Source organism: Amphiura filiformis, chromosome 10, assembly GCF_039555335.1.
Source record: "Amphiura filiformis chromosome 10, Afil_fr2py, whole genome shotgun sequence".
NCBI classification, from domain to species: Eukaryota; Metazoa; Echinodermata; class Ophiuroidea; order Amphilepidida; family Amphiuridae; genus Amphiura; species Amphiura filiformis.
The window spans coordinates 56,265,277-56,288,041 of record NC_092637.1 but is presented as its reverse complement, the minus strand read 5'-3'; the positions used below and the strand labels follow the sequence as shown (position 1 = coordinate 56,288,041).

The following is a 22,765-nucleotide window of genomic DNA, read 5'->3' as shown; positions in this document are numbered from 1 at the left end:
GTCACAAAGTATGCCTATGCTTGTCAACAGTACTGCAAGGTGTATTGGGACAAGGAATGGGACTGACTGGCCATCTTACAACTCACTGTGCTGAACCCTGCACCAAGACGGGGATTTGCATGGCTCAATAATCAAGAATCGATACACATTAGAGTAAATGTTCACTAGGTGAGGGCTTTAAACTGCATTTAGTGCATGGGTTTTTCCATTAGTAACAAGCCATTAATCAACTTTTGTGACAAGCATGGGTCTATTTTGTGACTTTTGAAAAGGGTAGTTTTTGTCTTCAATTTGGGCTCATTCAGCTCTGTATCTTTCATTTTCACACAACACTTAATAACCAGTCATTATTTCAAAGTTAGTTTTGTTGGTAAAAAAACGAAATCTTACAATGTAATGGCGAAATGTTAAGAGAGGCTCTTATTTCTTCTTTTTGTGCTGTGTATATAATGAAACATACCATAAAAAGAGTATGTTAGAAACGGAAAATACACAATACAAAATGCAGAAGTGATACGGCAATAAAAAAAACTTGACTGTTAGATGTGTGGTAGCTAAGAGCTGAGATTATTATTCATCTCAGCAAAGAGCAATATTTATGTGACAACCATTACTGTGGAAATAATAAATACATATGTAGTAGAAAGATTTCCGAGCTCAAAATCATGCAATATTTCCAGTAGGATCATTGTGCACTGTAGTCCGGCGCCTGGAAGGTGTACATTGATCACAAAAGTGTCTAAACAGGTTGACAGCGTTTACCCGTATACTTGTATCAGGGAAGAATCCCGCACCAAGTAGAGAATGAAAACAATGTCTTGTTTATATACATGCTATATCGGTCTTGACCTGGTTTGCATAAAGAAACAGTGCGCAGTTTCAGGAACTTTTTTGGCTTTCTTCGTTTGTTTCTAATGGAGCTGTTTCAAGAAAGTTGTTTTTAATTCGTTTCACATTGCACCGCATTTTGAATTTAAAGCAGGACGACTGGAAAATAGGCCACGCACAGATCAAAGTTGAAACTGCAGCTGTCTGGCAGCACTGTGGACGCGGCAAAATATCTTAAATCTAGGGCTAATACAGCATCAGTCGTATTAAGAATACATGATCAGTTCATAATCCCCTTCATTGCGTCAATATATCATCTCATTGTGTTGTCAAATGTAATACATCATATCGTCATCTGTAGCCCAATATATCCAGTGTTAACCATTATTGTGCGTGCTGTGTGTCTACACGAAATCTGCATATAATTCAAGTATTCTCATTGCGTCCTAAATCGTTTGAACATAGCTTTTGTTCTACCAATCGCGGGAATTGCTATTGTTATAAGTAGAATATCGGGTTGGTAAGTTTTATATAATTTGCTATTGTAAAGGCAAAATTAAAAATATAGATTGATTTGAGTAGTGACGTTAGTTAAATCACGGATTACTGAATCTGTGTTTAATTCATATTATTGCGGATTATTTGCAGCGCTTCAAAAGATTTGTAACGTCTTAACTCTCTTTACGCGGGTGTCGACTGCAGACGACATGCTTCATTTTTTTTAATTCAAAAATTTCGGAAATGTAGATTTGTGTGACCATATTTGGAATCAGCATGAAAATTGCATTAAAATGAGTACAAACAAGCCTAGTATTGGTTGAGTAGTTCTTAAGAGAGCTCTTGATATTTTGAGAAAAAAAATTCAAAACTTGAACTTTTTCCGTTGAAGGCATGCCTAGCACTTAGAGCATTACAGCAGGTGGCAATATCTAACGTGTGATTGATGAGTAACTCTGGAAATATTGGACAATTTACCGAAGGGCAGTATGTATTTCTATATTTCTACATGAACATCATACTGATGTTTTACACACAAAGTTCACCTATACCATATAACATATAGCTATTATCTTGAAAATGCTGTTGTCACACTCAAATTAGTCGTCATTCACAATGATATTCTCATCATGTATTTGTATTTATGTTAGGCATATTTGCCATTTTGGCGTGTTTGATTAGTGTTGTTACCCAAAACAAGTGATTTGGCTACATTGCCTAATGCAGAAAACACTAATATGACAGCAAAATGCTCCGGCGCTGTATTACTTCGGGTCAACTTCTTTGGAAGTTAAAAAGTTGTTTTATTAGTATTTGTGTAATGTTAATGCATAATTCACATTCACAAAATGTGCCCATGACGCTCCACGGCAATATGGAACCAGATAGCGGATGCTATATCAAATATCTTAGAAAGTAACACATAAATTGACAAACTAAAATAACAAAAAATGAATATCATAACGTAGTTTGGACTATGCAATCCAAACGCCTCAACGTGATAATATTTCAACATTGTCATCGCATAAGGTTCTATTGAGGATAAATATGACATCAGGAATGTAATAAAGTATACAGGGTGTCCCGAAAAAAAAACACCGGGCTTCTATCGCTATTTTGTTAATCGATTTTTTGTCGCTCCAAACTTGGGATGTACTTTTAATAAAAATAAATATTGTATAGTTTTAAGTTAATGTTGTTGTTTGAACTATAAATAATATCAAGACAAGTATTGTAAAAGAGTTATATTAAAATTCAAACAGCTACAGCAGAAAACGAACTGTGTGTCTGAAGACCGAAGCATTCAATAATGTATTCATATCATCAAGGCCTGGCATCGAGGTATTTTGCCGATAGCAAAGTTGTGATATAGTTTTAGTGATGGGCGTTGTTGATAAGTCCCGTGAGACACCACGCGACCTTGTCTCGGACTGGGTTTTATGTTCTCAACAACTATTATTCCGGTGTCGTAGATGGTAAGGGTCGTTTAGAAGGCGCCAAACTTACATTTGCAACTTCATCATTCGTCATCACCAATGTTAAGGTATTTCGCTATTGGCAATTGCTAATTGATACCCTAGTTCTATCATCATTTTATACCGCCTGTCAGTGGCGTAGCCAGGATTTTGGAACCGAGGGGGCACAACTTGTAAATGTCCCGACGGAAATATTTTTTACCGACCGAAGTTGTGATTTGTTGACTCAAAAAAAGGGATAATAGGCGGTACTAACATAAAAACACATAACATAACCCCCCCCCACCACCACCACCACCACCACTGGCTACGCCACTGCCGCCTGTGGTTTAAGTAACGGGTGTTATCCCCATGGAATCTTGATGACCTTGCTCACATCTTGTAGCCGATTGTCGTTTTATTCGTCTCGTCGTATTATTCGTTCAATTAGGTGTCTGAAATTCTTAAATTATCTAGGTTGAGTAGCGCATGACCTTTTTTTGTTCGTATACTCGTCTTTCATGCAAATCCATTTAGTCCATGCTTTTTGCTATGTGGTATAAGCGAGTATATCGATGGTGTAGTTATAAACACACCGAGAAGTGAGGTGAAGTGTATTATCCTCGTTACTCGTTAGAATTAAATACTGCAAGAAATCATTAGATATGACATGGTTATTTGTTTAGATATACGAACATCGGTGCTGTAAAAACTACAATGCTATTGGTCTATGCATGGAAGACAGTTTACGGCAAAGTGGACAACTATCAGTTTTTTCCGATATTGCACTTGAATGGTTTATGCTTGTAAGTTCGTGTATACCTACCTTTTCAGATAACCCATCATATTATGTATGAAAATGTCGCCATTGTGGCTCGTTTAAACTACATTAGCATGTATGATATGTAAAATAATGTTGTCTTCAATTATGAACTTTCTAAGTTCTTGATTACTTCATGTTTTGTTTAATATATAGTTTGAAAACCACAGGTATTAGACACACATAATCGAACGTGGAAAATTGAGTATAATTTTATTGTATTTACTTTAATTACTTTTTGACATTATTTTGGCAGTCGTCAGCTATGCGTTGAAATATAGACAATATGCTTTGCAATCATTCATTTTTGAGCTATGATCTCATTTCAAGTAGCACAGTTTAATAACCCCTGTTGTCAACAATCATTCACCCAAATCTGACCCGTGTTTTGAAGGACAGTTTTCGGTAACCAATACATGTCATTCAAGGAATGTACAAGCGTATTTGGGTTCAAGAACTGTGTCCATAACTTCCATTTCACAAAACTTACTTACGAATACATTCCTAAGTAATAGAGATTTACTAAAAGGACCCTTCGTAAAGTTACGTCTAGTATTGGGTGATGGTAACTTTACGAAAGGTTATTTGAGTTATGAAGGGTTAAAAGTTTAATGAAATGGACCCCTGAACGATAACATGCGATATTAACTTATCTTAACGTATACGCGAGATACTTGTAATTCTCTAGCAAACACAACGTTTTGCAGAGAGGATAATATCGGTTTATATTTTTATAAAGGGTATAAAAAACATTTTAATAACATGCATAAAGTATTTTTGAAAACGGGCTAAGAATATCTTATTGAACCGTTGACAAAGCGTTTTGCAAAAATGTTGGTCCAGAACATTTTACAATAAAGTTTTGAAAAAGTAATCATGATCTTTATATAACCGGACATTCAAACGTTTTGAATAAAGGTTTTAACAATTTTAAGATTTTTTAGTTTGCTGGGTCAATGCGACATTAACTCATCATAACGCTCTTTGCTCAATGTGCGTAGAGTACGTTTTGAATACATTTCTCATTGAGAATGTAGTCCTAATAATTCGCGTATATTTTGATGTGTTATGCTTAATTGTTAACAATATTAGATATATCTTCGCATTAGTGATTTTGCAATGAATGACTTAGAAACACAGCCTGTTCGCAGACGAAGTACTAAAACTGCTCTATAAAGATGCCGCGATGATTTTTGCCCATGTTTTGTCGTGTCACAGATGGTCAGATGAGGGAAGTAGTTTTATTATATTATGCTTTGGGCTAATGCTTCTCCGAGTGGAAAATTTACTTGACGCCGTATTTGACTATAATACATTGCGACTTAAATTTACACCAATTTGATCCCAGGGTCCTACACATTACAATATAAACGAAAACAAAAATGATATTGATGATGAAGATAATTTAATGATAATGGTGATTGTGCTTATAATAATGATAGATGACTGATGAGAAATGTTTTAATTATAACGTTTATTATCTGCAAAGTGATGATTGTAGTGTCTCTTTAAGGTTAGCAATTATTTTAAACTGTTGCGATTTGGTAGTTCACAGCATCTGGCGAATGGTAGTGAGCTTTGGCAAAATTGCATTGATCATTTCATAGCTGGTGTGTAGCAAAATTCAAATATCACTGATACTTGTAAGTCTTGTGGTTCTTGAGTAATGTTGTAAAGAGGGCTGAAAATCAATGATAAAAAAGTGCAAACCGTCGCGCTGTCTAAAAGGTCCTATAAAAGGCCAAATTATATTTGAGTACGCATCAAAGAAACTAAGGACACTAACGCGAAGATGGCTAAAAAGCCTGGCACAGATAATGGAGCATCCGTTTGCGCGTCAAGTACACTTTAAACCATATGAATACGTTCTTATTACTATATTCACCGTTGCTTTTATTTTTCAGCATAGCATATATAACAATAAAAGTACTTGACAGTGTGAAAATTGCTATACTGTATTTGATAACAGAGAGATAAAGTACACATAAACGTAAACCTTTCGTTAGATTTGGATTAAGATAAGAATTTCAGAGGGGTTCAAATACACCCCCCCCCTTCGTTATAGTATGATTAACATAAAATTATAAAGGTGTTCAAATAACCATTTCGTTAGATTTGGATTGACATTGACATTCCAGAGGGGTTCAGAGTAGACTAAGATTAACATACATATTCCAAATGGTTCAAATAACCCCCTTCATTAGTTTAGGATTAACTTAGAAAATCCAGAGGGGTTCAAATAACTCCCTTCGTTTGATTAAAATTAACATCGAAATTCTAAAGGGGGTTCCAGCAATCCCCTTAGTAGATAATGTTACAAAATGTTATTCAACATTATTCAAGGAAATGTTTTACGAATCATTGAATATCCGATTAAATGTGGTAATTGTTTAACAAAGAAAATGCTGGAAATCGAAGCTTTATTAGGCCAAAAAAAAAAAAAAAAAAAAGAAGGTTTGTCTCAAAGCTGACGAGAAATTTAAAAACAAATGCGAAATGCGATTTTTTTTTTATTCCCGACTTTGTGCACCTGGTTCCGAATTTGGCAACCCAAATCATGCAACTTCATTTGCAAAATCACCTCAAAATTATTTTTGTGACTACGGAGCTTAATTTTCATTGCTAGATTATTTATTTACCTTGAAACATCGTCAATATAGTTCACATATTATTTTAAAGATGTTATAAATTCAACAAAACATCAAGCTTTCATAATACTCTCGCTTGAAAAATGGAAAATTAATCAGTTGTCATTATTTCCTATGCACCGTGTAAACAACCACTTGCACTAATTTTATTTACTTTCTGTCTCATACTTGTTGTAAAAATCAACCCTAAATATTAAAAATGCTCTACATAAATCATGAATGCATGAAAACATTTTATTTTGGAATTTTTGAAGGATTATGATGTGAGAAAATAAAGTCCAATTCAGTAAAAAATAAACTTTACGACCATGGACAAGTCCAAGATGGCCGCCTACATAAATAACACACATGGCCTGGCTGGCGAGATTCAGACAAGTAGGCGTTAAATAATTTGAAAATAAAATAGTTTGCATGTCATTTCTTTCAGAGAAATGGACATTTGTATCAACAATATTCCCAAAATTCTATTTAGTGAAGGTAAGGCTAAAATTCCACCCAGAAATAGGAGAAAATAGAAGTTTTTTACAACTCAAGTGAGACTACTTTTTTAAGCTTTTTGGGAAGGTCGGTGCCGAATATTGGAGACCTTGACGTGAATTTTTGGTAATTTTTCACCCAAAAAAGGGTGGGACTATATACTCGCGTCAGGACCGGTATTTTGAGAAAAAAGTCTGATTTTCGCCGATTTTTTCTGGAAAAAACTAAAAAAAAACAACTTTATAGCCCTAATGTATTTTCCTTAGCCACACAATATTCCAAGGTTTACATCGTTTCTCCCTTGTTAATGCAATGAACCAAGGTTTCTATCTTTTAACACGTATATTGGATTTCAAAAAAGTGCAGTGCCTTTATTTTACGCACAGGTTAATGGATACATTATGTTAAATTAACCTAGACCTTGACTACATAACCACCAACTAAACAGAATTATTAATTTGATTATTATTCAAAGGCTTCTTTATACAGGGCCAAAACAACAACAACAACAACAACAAAACCAAACAAGCATAATGCACTTTTATCAGTTAAAGCCACCAGAAAAAAGGTAAACAAAAAAAAGAAGAAAAAACAAAACAAAGAAAAGAAAGAAAAAACAACAACAAAAAACGGGCACCATTAAATTAATATTCTCATTTTCCTTCAAACTAAATGAGTTTAAGCAAACTACGTTTAATACGAAGAAATTGTGAGGTCTTTTATATCAGACTTATGATCCAAAAAGTATGCTATAAAATTGTCTCATCTATAGTATAAGTTATCCCTGGTCTGAACAAACTCGTGCAATCGTAATATTAAAAACGACGAGTGGTTGAAAATGTGAAAAATTTAAACACAGTCATCCAAAATCAAGAAGTCTCTATTGGCGTTACTTATTTCTATTATTTGTGACATTAAATGTTAGAGTGACAAAAGAACATAGTATTAGGTGACGGAGATATTCGAGATGTAAAAGCTTCATCATTGACTATAATCAGAAAATATCAATATCTTGTGAAAGAGAATAACAGATTTCTTTAATATATAAAGCATATGTTAGAGATTATGAACCGACGATATAAATGATATTAAACGTCAAGTTATTTAATTATCCTTTCAATAATGGATCGCTGCAACTAACGTGACCCATTTAACTCTTTCTTTCTATGTAATCTCTTTCTTTCTTGATTTCTTGATTTCTTTCTTGATTTTATTGATTTCTTGATTTATTTATTTCTCGATTTCTTGATTTCTTGATTTCTCGATTTCTTGATTTCTTGATTTCTCGATTTCTCGATTTCTCGATTTCTTGATTTCTTAACCTTCTTTCCTTCTTTCTTAAAATTGAAACATGTAATCATGAAGTGTAAATTTTGTGATATTTATCAAAATTGTAATGATACTGTAGACATACCATAAAAATTTAACAAGAACCAACATGTGCCTATTAACGAGTTTTTCGGACAAGAATGACATTTTAGGATAGTTAAAGGAGTATTTCGTGATCCTAGCATCCTCTATTTATGTCATTTTTCATTAGATATCCACGAAAAAAACCTATTCCCAAAATGTCAGTTGATTCCGATTTTGCGTTCGCGAGTTATGCATGATTATGTGTATTACACTGCACCATAGACAATGCGTTGTAATTTCGTTCTGGTGCACCAGAACGAAATTCAAATTTCACGATATCTTTGCTAAACGAATTCATCTGCAAGAAATAGTTTGTACATAAACATTATGCAGCCAGAGGTTTCCAGTGATATAAAAATCTCAACTTTCTTTGAGAAAAGTGGGGGGATGAGGCTGTGGATCATGAAATGCCCCTTTAAAGTTGGTATTATTATTTTTTTTTTTGTATTTTAATTTATAGATATCTGTTATAGAGTTATAGAGTCATAGATTTACAAATTAAAAGAAGAAAAAAATGAAAAGAAAAGTTTAACAACTACCTAAAAACTACCTGTTTATTATCAAAATTTTACGGTAAACATATTTGTAAATATTGGGTAAAATAATGTTAAACTTTCCTGTCTACAATGTCGTCTAGTGCTACATCTTAGCATTTCCAGTGTTGCTCGTTGGCGGTATAAACAACGCACGGCCAATCACTACTCTATATATTACTCGTTCTTGTTAACAACCGTACAATATTGGTCTCATTTAAATGAAGACCTGAGTGCACGAAGACCGTAAGTCCACTTGGCCCTTCAACATGTATACACTAAAGTTGCGTATAGTTTCGTATAGTTTGGTAATGTTTTATACATGTTCAGGGGCCAAAACAAATCTTTCACAACCTTTCATGGTGTTTTCACCCTGGAACATGTATTAAACATTATAAAATCCTAAGAAACTATACGTAACTTTAGTGTATACATGTTGAGGGGCCAGGTGGACTTACGGTCTTCTTGCGCTCAGGTCTTCAAATGTAGTTAAAACATCTGTTTTGATTACAATTAGTGAATTCTGCATCTCCCACTACAGGTTGTTGACCGGATCCAGACGGTGTGATTAGTTAATCCAGCGAAGAAGCCATACTGTGTCATCTGATAATACATTACCTTACGACGCCAAGGATTGCTAGTTGGGATAGTAGTAGAGACACTTCTTTAGGCACAAGTGGAAATTAAAAGTGCGATGTTGCTCAATTGTGGCTGAGGATCTGCTTTATTAAATGGTAAGTAGAGGGGTAAATCGGGCTGACTTTAACGTAAGAACTACAATTGTCTTCACGACAATAATGAATGTGTGGTAAATAGTTTTGTGTTCTGTAACATGTGTAATTAATTCCCAATTATGGCTCACCCAAGGTAATGAATATGTTTATATCACTTTCAACCTATAATTTTCAGCTCTCAATATGAATAGCTTGGTTCCAAAACATGTTAAGTCCACAAACACATGTTACTGATTTACTTGAGCGATATTGCAATGGGTTGTGATGCTATAGGTGTAGTAATTTCAGTTGGATGCACCATTACAAAGCAAACAGTGGATTGTTCCCAAATGAGAACAATAGTCTGCATATTTTTAAAGGAGCATTGTTATGGTAGATAATGACTTTTTGAGGGTACAACTCATTGTTGCTAATGTAAAACTTGTCAAAGTGATTGTGATTGTATTACACAAGTAAATGAGAAACACGTGGTTGTGGACTTAACATGGTTTGGAAACAAGTTCTTCATATGTGAACACAACATCGCATAGGAAATCTTTTTAACAATCCTCATAATATTGAAAACAGACTTTGCGACTGAATAAAAGTAGTAATAACAGGAAAAACGTGACATAATATCTAATAGAGGAATATGACAGAAAATGTATTAACAAAGTAAAAAAATAGTTTTGTATTTTGTAGAGACAAAAGTGAAATGAAAGGATAAAGGGCCACTAGAACAGAAAACTAAAAACTGCTTATCAACTTTTTTAAAGAAAGCTATGCAAAAAGTGACGTTACAAATAACTTTGCCGTTAAAATAAAAGCATTTGCTTGCATTTTTCAACATTTTAGAGACAATTTTGTTATACATAATAGCAAAAGTCAAGGATTCTTTTACCTTTTTATGAAATAAAAAGGTTAATAAATGTATATCACTTGTTGCTCGAGAAATTGTACAACATAAGGCACTTAATGAGTTGTTGATGCGTCTAATGCACCCCCCCCCTCCCCCCTTCGGGACTCGAAATCAATTATACATGTGCATTGGTTTGTGCAATAATCACTCACCTCCACATGATACGCATTTATACCATAATAGCGGGAAGGCAAATACAAAACAAATTAATATAATTTTGATCAAAGAAAACGTGCTTCATTATTATCTTAACTGTCGTTAATCAGTATCTTTAGAAATAAAAATAATAATGTGCTTATTTTGTTGATGCTAAAATAAATCATTTGCATGTATTTCGGTTACCCGTAACACATTGCTGATAAAAGCACTTACACAGTAATGAATTTATATTTACCTATTTATTTTATCAAAATTTAAAAGTCGTAAAGTGATGACTTACTCAAAAGGTTAAACCCAAGAAGCAACAAGAAACTATGACTATATAAAATTACACACCATAATTGCAAATTCTCTATGCCAATATCCGTCATCTATTCATAAGATACTTGCAAGGAGAGTGATCTTATGATGCCTTCGAGCATCAATGGCAAGATTTCCGTTACAAGCAATTTGTTAGAAAATTTGACCCGCTTTTTTGGTTAATATTTTCATTATGAAACCAATATCGGAGAGCGAACACTCTCTTGCGACCTTACAGCCATGTCTTTAGCATGTTACAAGATACAAAGACCATATAATTCCCTAAGTATAATGAGTATTACATGCTGTTAATAATGTTATCTACCACAGGATACTAGGCTTTGAAGTATGCCTCTTCATGTAAAATACGTGTTGTTAATCAGCATATTATAAAAATAAGAAAATTGAAAATGTCTCTTGGTTCGAGACAAATTTAGATAGATATAAAGAAGAAAAATATTGCCGGGTTGTCTTTTCCGATGAGAGTTTATAACAATAAACTGGGTTTGTTCTCGTAAAGTTTGGAACTGTCAAGCTTTCCTCATGAGTACCTAAAGATGAGACATGTCGATTGTCGAACGCTCCTTTCGAGCTGATTGCTGATGACACTAACGACTTTTTAAATACCATTTTTAGTAAGAGAACTATTAATTATTAGAAGAGTTATTATTCAACATTTTTGACGACACGGTGGTTGATGAAGGACGGCTCACTTTATTGATTCATTAACAAATAGATTATTTGGATCTCCTAGGGTAATTGTGCCACATCACGAACATTATTGCAGGGACAAAGGCCCACAATTTATTGGCGACTCATTCTGGAGGCAATTTAGTTGTCGTAAAAGTGCGTGACAAACATATCACTTCAAAATACCTGACCGAGTTAACCTTTAATCTGCTTCTAAAGTGTGACTATACAATTTCATTGAAACCAACATCAAAATCACTTGCTCGTGAAACCAATAAAGCTATTGGCGATATAACCGATGTATGACAATTAACTTCACGTAAGTAATAGGGGCGGTTATAATTGAAATCAAATCTCGCTCGCAGCTTCAATTAAAAACATGCTTTTTGTGTTATCTGTTGAGGTTTTCTTCTTTTTAAGGACCTTTTTAAAATTCATTGTTTTCAAAAGGCAACGATTATTCTTATCCTATATAGGGCCTACAGCTCGTTTATACTGATATTGTATTGATTCATTTGTAAAAGAAGAAGACGAAGCAAATCTGTTCTTGTGAGTGAAAAGTGAGTGGAAATTAAGAAATACCGTGAAACCTCGTCTACAAGCATATATAGTGCGTCTGACGAAAGCTGCATTAATCCAGGCCCCATTATGGAGTTTGATCAAATACATTACAAGTATTATTTTAAGACCAATATATTGTATTGGCATATTTACGCTTTTTCGTATTCATTTAGCTTTCATAAAAAAACCACTATATATGCTTGTAGACGAGGTTTTACGGTATGCCATGTGAGATAAACAAAAAGTTCACAACAATCACATACTGCAATCGATTATTGCGCGGCGTGGTAGTCATGTATCACATTGCTCTTATTTGAAAGCAACGTGTAAGACAAACGTAAAAAACACGTTCTGTAATCATGACAATTATTATGACACGACTGCACGAGATGCACCTAATTTGTACACAGTTTTAAAATATCATTAAATTAGACATGGTGTTCTTTTCCATGAGGATCAACACAGTTTTGCATTTGGAACAATCGGCTCTTTAATTTGACCTACATTCGAGCCATTGAATTTCCTGTTGTTTTTAAAACATTTTAGTCTTACAAAAAATAGCTTACTGATTGAGATTAAAAAATATATAATGTACCAGTATGTAGTTCTAGTCTTGAAGTTACTTCACGTAGCAAAACTCATATTTTTGCAACGTTCACTAAAATATAATCAAAATTTACTTACGGCCCGGATCCCCGATTTTGAAGATAAAAAATGATAACCTGTTAATCATCAATGCCATTAATGTTTAACATCGCTGCATTTCTATAACATTTTAATATTGTACGAAAAGGAAATTTGAATTGACATTTCAAAACAATAAAACGCCTCTACGGTTATATTATTTGCTATTTTGAAAATTCAGCAGCACGTTTAATTTACAGCGTCATTGCATTACGAGCATTCAATTCCCATTACTAGTATTACTACATTCTCAAATATACGTAGACATACTACAAAAAGTCAGACAGGCATCGATATTATACTAACATTATACTGCAAGTACGCACCTATAGGCCATACCGCACACAGTTTCAATAATGTTAACAAAACATTAAATACTTTTCAATTAGAGACATTTACATTAAAATACCAGCAGCTATCACATTAATATACACATACCCAGAGATTGTAACTATTTCTTAAGTTAGTTTTTCTTTTCTAATTTTTGTTTTCCTTTTTGTGGTAATTTTTATTCTATAAACTGTATATTTGTGTGCAATTTCGGGATAAAAAGTAGTTTGAAACAGAAATGTGAGGAATAAATAAGCAATTCAGGAAGAAAATAGTTTGATCAATGTACAGTTTGTGAGATACAGGCATAAATGGTCATGTCAAAGTGTGGTCTCCACAGGGGTGAAATAAAATATAAAAATGGTCTAAATTGTTCCAATAGGAACAACATTTTTAAACAAAGAATAGTTTCCCATATCTCAAAAATGTTTTGCTACCGTGTACCTTGACAACATTAAAAAATAGGTCAATGTTAACATAATTCAAAGCAATTTGACTTTTTGCCCTGTTACCCAGGTAGCGAAACACATGAGATATGGCAATTGGAACGATTTAAGACCAACTACATCACAATTGTAGAATTGTTGATTTTAAACCAATGTGGAAACCAAAATTCACATTTGACCTTTGACCATGTATATCCTAATGATGATATGAATATATAAAATTGACTAGGCGGGTGTACGTCCCTGGAAGGTCCCCTGTTTTTGAACTCGCGCAGATCCGAATGCTCCCTGAATGTTACCAAAACAGAGCGCTTTAAGGTCCTAGATTTTGATGGTTTTAACTCTTTTATTGTTTAAAGGCTCTTAAATTGTTTATTCTTATTTTTGTTTGTTTGTTTCCTGTTTTGGAGGTAGTTTTTTATTTGTTTGTTTTGTTGTTGAATTTTTTTCAGGCGATTTTCATCCGGAAAGCTAAACTCTTAAAACACCTTTGGTTTGCACCATTCGTAGCAATGAAAGACTCCATTTTACCTGCACGCTTATTATCCCCCACCCTTGCCCACTCTAAGCAGGACGGTAATATAAAGTGTGTTTCTATTAATCAGGAAGATGTCGAAAAAGTACAAACGAAAAATAAAACTAAGGAAAAAAAGAGAAGGAAATGAAGATTAAGATGAAGAAAAAGAGAAGACAAGAAGTAGAATTAAAACGAGAACATGTGAGGGAATGTATTGGCAAATATTTGCACAAAATGTGTTTCAATTGCTGTGCTAAAGTTATTACAACGAACTCCGGCGTTTTAAATGTTATTGACGATCACAACGTGTGAATCAATGGCTTACATTTCACGAATGAGATAAAGAGCTTCAAATGAAATCTGATCCCGAGCTGCTTTATTAGTCTTATGATTAATTGGCGTATCTCCCAAATTGCTATTTAAGCACATATCGGAAATGTTGAATTATTCACTATAATGCCTATACTCAGTATTATGTTGTGCTGCATTAGATTACGGTAGATATTTTGTTGAAATAACATCAGTTAGAATATTCTTGCACACATCAATAGGTAACGTGTTAATTTTACCAGGGGAGTAAAGCAAGCTCAAGGGACGCGAGTAAATTGGTAAATAATATATTAACTTTTAATCATATCTGATATACAGTAAGCCAACAAATTTAGGTACCAGTTGTGTTTACCCCTGTATATCCTAAATAAAGACAAATATGTCAAAATTAAAACAAGTAGCTAATACCTGAGCTCTTTAGCTCCGATTCAAGACCTTATTTGTTGAAATTGGTTGAGAATAAAAGAGACGGTGATCTAAAACTTACTGAAGAGACGAAATCAAAAGTTGCACTTTTGTGTTCTAATCAATGAAAGCATGACGCTATTTTTAACGTGCTTATCAATGGAAGCACGCCGCTAGTTCCCTTGTTCGCGAACGGTTTGTGTACAAATCAATAGCGCATGCAATGGAAGAAACTGCAAATTTCAAATTGGCACCTTCCTTGGTGTTCTGGATCGTCTTTATTTCTTGAACAATTTCAACGAATGAGGTCTTAAATTCGAGCTGTTGGCTGCTGGTTCCAATTATGACATATCTGTCTTTGTTTAGGATATACAGGGGGTAAACTGTACTGTATATTCACAATTGAAAAGTATAATGTAAAACAGACAATTATTTTACCATTGGCAAACGATTTAGTTTTCAAATATTATATTCCAAACACAATATACCTGAGCACATTGGGAGAACATTGCTAGTACATTGAAAGGTCAACCCAGGTTAAATAAGAATTAGATAAATAAATAAACATCATGTCAAATTAGGTTAGCAAGAGGTAAGGGGGCGGTGCACAGACCAATTATTTTTCCACTAAGTTTTAACGCACGTATATATGCCAATTTTAAGGTCATTTTTATCTATTTAAATATAAATAATAACCTGTGAATTACATATATTGACCTTGAAATTTCATTTTATTTTTTGTTTTGACAATTATTGTTAAAAATAACTAGTGCGCCTGTAGCTGTAATGGCCCTGTAGCTATTAGGGCACAAGCTGCATGATAGAAATACTACTTGACCCCTGATGACCCTTTTTGACTTTATGACATGTTCCTGACAAATTAATGATTCATTTTACCATGTTTACGCCCAATGGACATACTCTAACATTTGACCCCATTCGACCTTTGACATCGAGTGACCTCGGCTTGATTCCCGTGATATAGAGAATACTTTTAGCCAGATTGGGCGAGTTTGAAATTTTCACCCCAGATGACCTTTGGTTTTGGATGACTTTGATGTAATATTTTTCATGCTCCCCTCATAGTAAGGATTCCACCCACCAAGTTTAAGCACAATACGGCAAAGTTTAAATTTAGCCCGTAGATGACCTTTGACCTTGATTGACCTCAATTTTGTTTCTCACATATGTTCCCCTCATATCAAGGATTCCACCCACCAAGTTTGAGCCCGATAGGACAAAGTTTGAAATCCATGACCTTTGACCTTTGACCTCGGATGACCTCCATATAATGTTTTTTATGCTCCCCTCATACGAAGAATTCCACCCACCAAGTTTGAGCCCGATAGGACAAAGTTTGAAATCCATGACCTTTGACCTTTGACCTCGGATGACCTCCATATGTTTTTCATGCTTCCCTCATACGAATGATTCCACCCACCAAGTTTGGGCCCGATCGGACAAAGTTTGAAATTTTGACCTTTGACCTTGACCTCCGATGACCTTTCTTGACCTCCGATGACCTTTAAAACTACCCAGTAAACAGCGCACGCCCAATACCCATCTATGTCTGAAATATCCCACACACACACACACACACACACACACACACACACACACACACACACACACACACACACACAGAGCTCATTATTTTATTAGTATAGATAACATTTGAATGAAACCTGAAAATACATTCACATCCCTCGCGGTGTATTTTTTGAAGTAATTTCTTGATTATAATCTTTTTTGAGCAATTTCTTGAGTATAATAATTTCTTGATTATAATCATAACTATGTACGGTATAAAAACTATTTGCTTCCATTTGTATTCATACTTTTGTATTTCCTATTAAACACTAACGACAATGCTAAATACAGTCAACAAACCATTCAAGAAAATGCATTAAGTATAAGAGTAGCAACGATTGCAATTTTATTGTTAAAGCACGTCTACAGGAAAACACCACACAGACATGAAATCCTTCAGGTGTTTTTTTCTTCACGAACCAGGTAAATACGAAGATTGCGATAGAACATAAGCGTACTAGTTCCGTGTGGATATTGCTGCCTGTCATCTTAATACAAACATTTTATATATGCATCTGACACTTTTATTGGACACTTAAGGCTGTCATTTTTATATATATTAGATATTCGTTTTGGCAGTAGGAGTCATCGTTGTGTAATGAACATTAATAATGCGCGTATTTTTTTTTTGGGGGGGGCTTTGGGGCGAGAGCCAAAACGAAGGGCGGCGGAAGAAGAAGGGCGGCAAAAGAGGGGCGGCGGAAGAAGAAGGGGTGGCAAAAAGAATTAGTAAAGAAAAAAGGGCGTAACAAATTTGAAAAAGTATAAAATTTTTGAAAAAATGATACTATACATCAAATTGTGTTGCTTTTAGGACGCTAACGCCTATAAGCCTTTTCTTTCTTTCTTTCTTCCTTTTTTTTTTTTTTTTTTTGCTCTTCACTTTTTCAAACCACCAAAAAAAATTGGGTCAACCATTTCGGGCTGTTGAGGAAGGTGCGGCAAAATTGAATTTTCTTCAGCCCCGGGGTAGGAGCGGCCACGGTAGGCCACTGTTAATGACATGTCTTTATAGTTTTGTGGTATTCTTCTGTGATAAACATTGTCGTTGGGTATCCAATGCGGTAATTACTTAATTGTGCGCGCCAGCATTCAAATATAACTATTATGTTTGTCGGATTGTTGATTAATTGATGAAAATCAAACTTGATCCCACTAGAGAACGTGACTTATCTCTAGGGCGAGTTGGCGCAGCGGTAGTTCCCTCGCCTTGAACCACTGAGGTCCCGGGTTCAAGCCCCGGCGCGGCCCAAGGACTCATGTGCACTTGGTTTATCCCGATTCCATACTCGCTCTCACAGGTTTTCTCCGGTTTCCTCCTGTATCGCAAAAATCGTTGATTAGTTGTTTGGTTATCAAAAACTTTCTTCACACAATGGAATTTGGGGAGCTGCACAGATAATTGGTGGATGATACAATCTAAATGCGGATAGGTGTGCGCCGTTCGGCAGCAACTGGCCTAGTTGATGCGATCTGATTGTGATGATTCACCATTGCAGCGAGATTACAGCGCTTTGAGTCCTCTAAGATCTGGACAAAGGCGCTTTATAAATCCAAAATTTATAGTCCGCAGGGTCGCTAGTCCGAAGGTTCTCTAGTCCGAAGGGTCGCTAGTACGAATGTTGAATAAGGGTTAGGGTTAAGGATTAGGGTTTGGGTTAGGGGCTAGGGGCTAGGGTTACGGTTAGGGTTAGGGTTTGGGGTTAGGTTAGGGTTATGGGTTAGGGTTAGGCACAAGAAACAAATGTGTTCGATCTTTGGATCGACCGTCGATTCTGCTTCGATGCTTGTTATTAACGAACTATCAACTAATTAATCAGAATTAACGATAAATTTATATTGGTCAATATCACTACAGGCACAAATTATTATTTTGTCACAATTAAAAATAGTAAATTGGTTTCATAAATAATAAGGATCGAACAAGCATCGATGATCGATCAAAAGATCGAACTAATATGTTTCTATTGCCTTAGCGATCCTTATTCTATATTCTATATTCGGACTAGAGAACCCGATATTCGGACTAGCGAAGCTGTTTCAGAATTCGGACTAGCGAATGGGACTCTAAAAAGTTCAACACCCATGTCTACCAATGTTTAATACCATGAGATGTTAGGATAAATCCTCTAGATCACTGCGGGGGGGGGTAGTAGATTCAAATTGTAGGGTACGTATTTCGGTATAAATAAAAAAGGCACAGAATGGGGGGAAATAAAAATGCTTCGATCTTGTTGAATGATTTATCAAATAACTCGTCTGATGACCATATTTAATATGTAGTTTTATTTAACTGAACATCGTAATCAGGACTGTTATGAAACAAAATAGTAGAAATTCTTATTTCTAGTCCACAAAAACAGTACTCAGTGGTTAACAGAATATCGTCACAACAACAATAGTGTAGAAAAAGGCGTCGGATAGATATCGAAACGTCCACAGTGAGTACTGTTTCTTGGACTAGAAATAAGAAAATTCTACTATTATGGTTTTATATAGTTATATACATTTTTTATTTATCATTGTCATCAGGCGAGTAATTTGATATATAATTCAACAAGATTTTAGTTTTTTACCCCTGGCTGACCTTTCGTGACCTCTAGCAAACGTACCCCTAACAGTGATCTAAAGGGTCTATACTAAAACAAAACACGCTACCCATCTTAGCAAACAAAATAATGTATTTATATTAGTCATTTATTTACATACATTTGAGTGAACTTTCCAAGAAACTGTCGCATCCAATGTGCATCATGTTCTAGGATAGCTTAATTTACTTTTATACATGTCATATATAACTATTATAATATGTTGGTCTACCCTAATAATTCTCACACAGTTTGTTTTGCTGATGGTATGTCAGTGTTTTACACATCAACTACAATCAACGAAAAAAGTCTTGGAACGCTTGCGTATAAATAACGGAAAACTGTCACCCCCTCTCCCCCGTGCAATGTTGAGAAATACCAAAGTCTTCAGCGGTTTCCCAATGTGTTCCAACATTGACTGATGGGGAGAGGGGAAGGGCAAATCATTGTTGTAGATGTCATGCTTGTTCCCAGGCAAAATATACGTCATTTCCATGATCATATGAAATTCTGCACGGAATTTCGACAGAGTGTACCAAGCGTTCCAAGGACTTTTTTCGTAGATTGTAGGTTCTTTTGTTTCTCTATAATAGACATATATCGCTGCTTTCAAATTTAGCCATCGGCTGTATGTTCTAAATTGTTTTAAAGCTTTCTAAAGATACATACATATTGTAAAATGTAGCTTCGGGAACATAGTTAACTCTGTCACTTATCGTACTCGTAACGATACTGCGACGGGTGAACCGATGTAACTATATTGACGCGCGAGGACAACGAAATACAGCTGACAACAGCATACTTTAATTTTTTTATAATATCAAAGTAATTTAGAAACCCTTCGTTTCGTCAGTTATTCCCCTGACATCATACAACGTATTTTTACCTAATGAATATTTGATTTAAAATATCAAAGCAGTTTGAAATATGCTCAAATCATTTCCCTTGGACAGTTCAAGTTCAAGTTTATTTCACCATCATCATAATTATATATACAAAATCGAGAAAAAAATGGTAGGAAAATCACAAGAGCAAAGCTCGAAAGACGTGATTGCCCTCATTGAACTTGAACTTGATTTCCCTTGGACAATGTTTCTTCAGATATCATTGAATCTGTAGAGAATTGATTATTACAAAATGCATCATCTATGTATGAAAACAATAACATATGCCAAGACCAAACTATATCTATACTAATACTAGAAAGTTGATAAATGACTTTGAATTCAAACAAAAGTGTTAGATTTAAGATCTAGTCTAGTCTAATATAAGCCAATCTCTGGCAGGTGTTGTGATTTCAATCATAGGATTATATACCACATGAGGGACACGAATCTGGATTGGTGTAGAATTAATTGAAATGTTTAGTAAAAGAAAAGGTTTTCATTGATTATCCTGAATTTGTGTTTTGTCACTCTGTATGACGCAAATAACGCACTATGGGATGTTGCTAATAGCTGCATTGGTCTGTGCGTCAATCCATTTGCCTGATCATTGCAGAAAGCATTTATTACAACCCTACATCGAGGGTCAATGGCCTGCAGATTACTCAAATTACGAATAAAATTGTCAACTTGAGTTTCTTAAGACATGTAGACATTCTGATACTTGCAAAGAGGCTTCGAAATATTCTGAAGAGACACTTGCTGACAATTTTAGTGAAAACAAGTTACGATATGTAGGCTGTGCAATAATGGTGAGCCGGTGAGAATTTCCACGTAGTGCCACATATTGCTTGCCATCCCCGCAGCCTGCCAAAAACAGCCAAGAACACGTTGCCCCCTCTACACATAACAAAATAGGGGGGGGGGGGGTCTCAAGTAATACACCTAAAATGGTCCATACCATAATGCGAGCCAAGTGGGCACGACAAGGTCGATACTAAAGCATTTCCGTACAATTTTCGTACAGAGTGCGTTATTTTCCAACAAACACACAACGTTTTACAGAGACATTTCAAATGTCGGGTTACATAAAGGGTATAAAAACAATTTAATAACATTCATAAAACAGTTTTGTAAAAGTGATGCCAAGTTCCCTGAATGAGAACGATATTTGTTCTATAATGCAGTGTTGGGGATCAAAGACTCACTTGTTTGTACCCCCCTCTGGGATTCAATTATACAGGGTGTAACAATAAAATTTGTACAATTTTGAAAGTAGAATGACACAAGTATGCCGCGTATTTTTTTATTTGATATTTATTTGTCTATCAAGATAATTTCTTTAGGCACCAGATAAGCTTTGTTCCAATAAAATCGATGGTATACAAGTGAAGATATGGTCAATTATGTAACCTTGTCTTTAAACCGTTTGGGCCACTTTTGTCTAAGTGTTACAAAAGTGACTGAATAGAGTTGAACCATGGACCAGTTGGACGGTGCTCTTATGATAGGTAGTTTTAAGCAATGGGGAATTCGAAGCGAAGTGGTAGAAATGATTACATAATAGAATGTCTACTTGATTTTTTGAAAGTCACAGCTAAGCACTGACATAACAACCTCATTAAATGAGTAAATTTTACTAGAAATCGTGTCTGCAGCTCAACAACTTCAACCCCAATTCACGTTGGAAGAGCGTATTTTTCAGTTTGTGCATTCGGTAGCACTATGGAGTCAAGCAGAAACCATACGATTGTTTATAGCTCATTTTCCAAACTCACATCTTACATCAAGGCATACAATTACATATAACTAAGAGAAGTGTGTAGAATTTGTTATCAGAAATGCTGGCAATAGTGGTCGCCCCAGAAGCCCAGTTGAACTTAATATCAAAATTTTATTGTTTTGTACTTATGGATGCAAAAACTGAGATATGAGAAATTACTTAATTTATAAGGTTATTTGAAAGAAATTTCATGACTTCATTTATAGATTTTAAAGAAATATCATATTATTATTAAGTTCATGTTAATTATATGAAGAAACACCACTTATAATTCTTTTGTGTCAGTTCTTTGATGTTTAATGCACGATCACCATATCTACGCGGTTCAAACTTGATAATATGCAAACATGGCAAAAATGGCCCAACACGTTTTCTGGACGATTTAATTAATCGGACATAACTTTTGAACCTAAGCTAGTAAAGAAACCAACTAAACGTCTTCTTTTAGCCAAGATATTACTGATTGTATTGCATACCGTAAAATGGGGTAACTTCGGTCAGCGGGGTAACTTTGGTCGGTCAAATATATATTTTTAAATAGTCATATTTTCGTACAGCAATATTGTTTTTAGTCATATTTGGTGTCAATTTGTTAAGAAATATGTTTGGAAGAAATAATAGTCGCTCATGTGTAATTTCCTTGAAATTTACGAAAAAAGCGGGATTTTGACCAAAAATCAGCATTTTTTACATTTTTTAGAAAAAATAAAATCGATATTTGTGAGCAAGGATGTGTGTTTGATTAATTTATTTTGCAAGGTGTCAAATGTCACAAAAAACAACAACTTGCCCATATTCAGCGAAGATCAATTTTTTTGATTTTGTTTCCTTCATGGAATGTAATACTGTGACCAAAGTTGCCCCAAAGGCGGGGTAACTTTGGTCAGATCATTTTTAACCCCTAGGGCACCCTTACAAAATTATTAAAAATCTTTTTCAACTTCAAGGTGTAGAAGGAACCCTAATGTCACAAAAAAGAGTTAATTAGAAATATAATTGGTTTTGTTTGGAAGCAGTGGTTTAAAAACTCTGAAAAGTGCCCAAAGTTACCCCATTTTACGGTATAACATTTGTGCCATAACTCTTTTAGTTTTTTCCCGAGAAGTCAAAATGCAATTGTATAAATTTTATTGTTACACCCTGTATACCAACTGTTTGAAGGACTAAGGTCATCTATTACCAGATCTGAGGGGTT

At 34.8% G+C, this 22,765-nt stretch overlaps 1 protein-coding gene across 2 annotated transcripts in view; it reads left to right on the top strand.

Annotated features, from left to right (window-relative positions):
* The window catches only part of LOC140163051 (uncharacterized), a 396,194-nt gene that overhangs the window by 107,593 nt on the left and 265,836 nt on the right, over nucleotides 1–22,765 (top strand). For both annotated transcript variants that reach the window (XM_072186409.1, XM_072186408.1), the window contains exon 2: nucleotides 9,213–9,405. The gene's annotated coding sequence lies outside the window, so the exon portion shown is untranslated. The remainder of the gene's footprint in view (nucleotides 1–9,212; nucleotides 9,406–22,765) is intronic.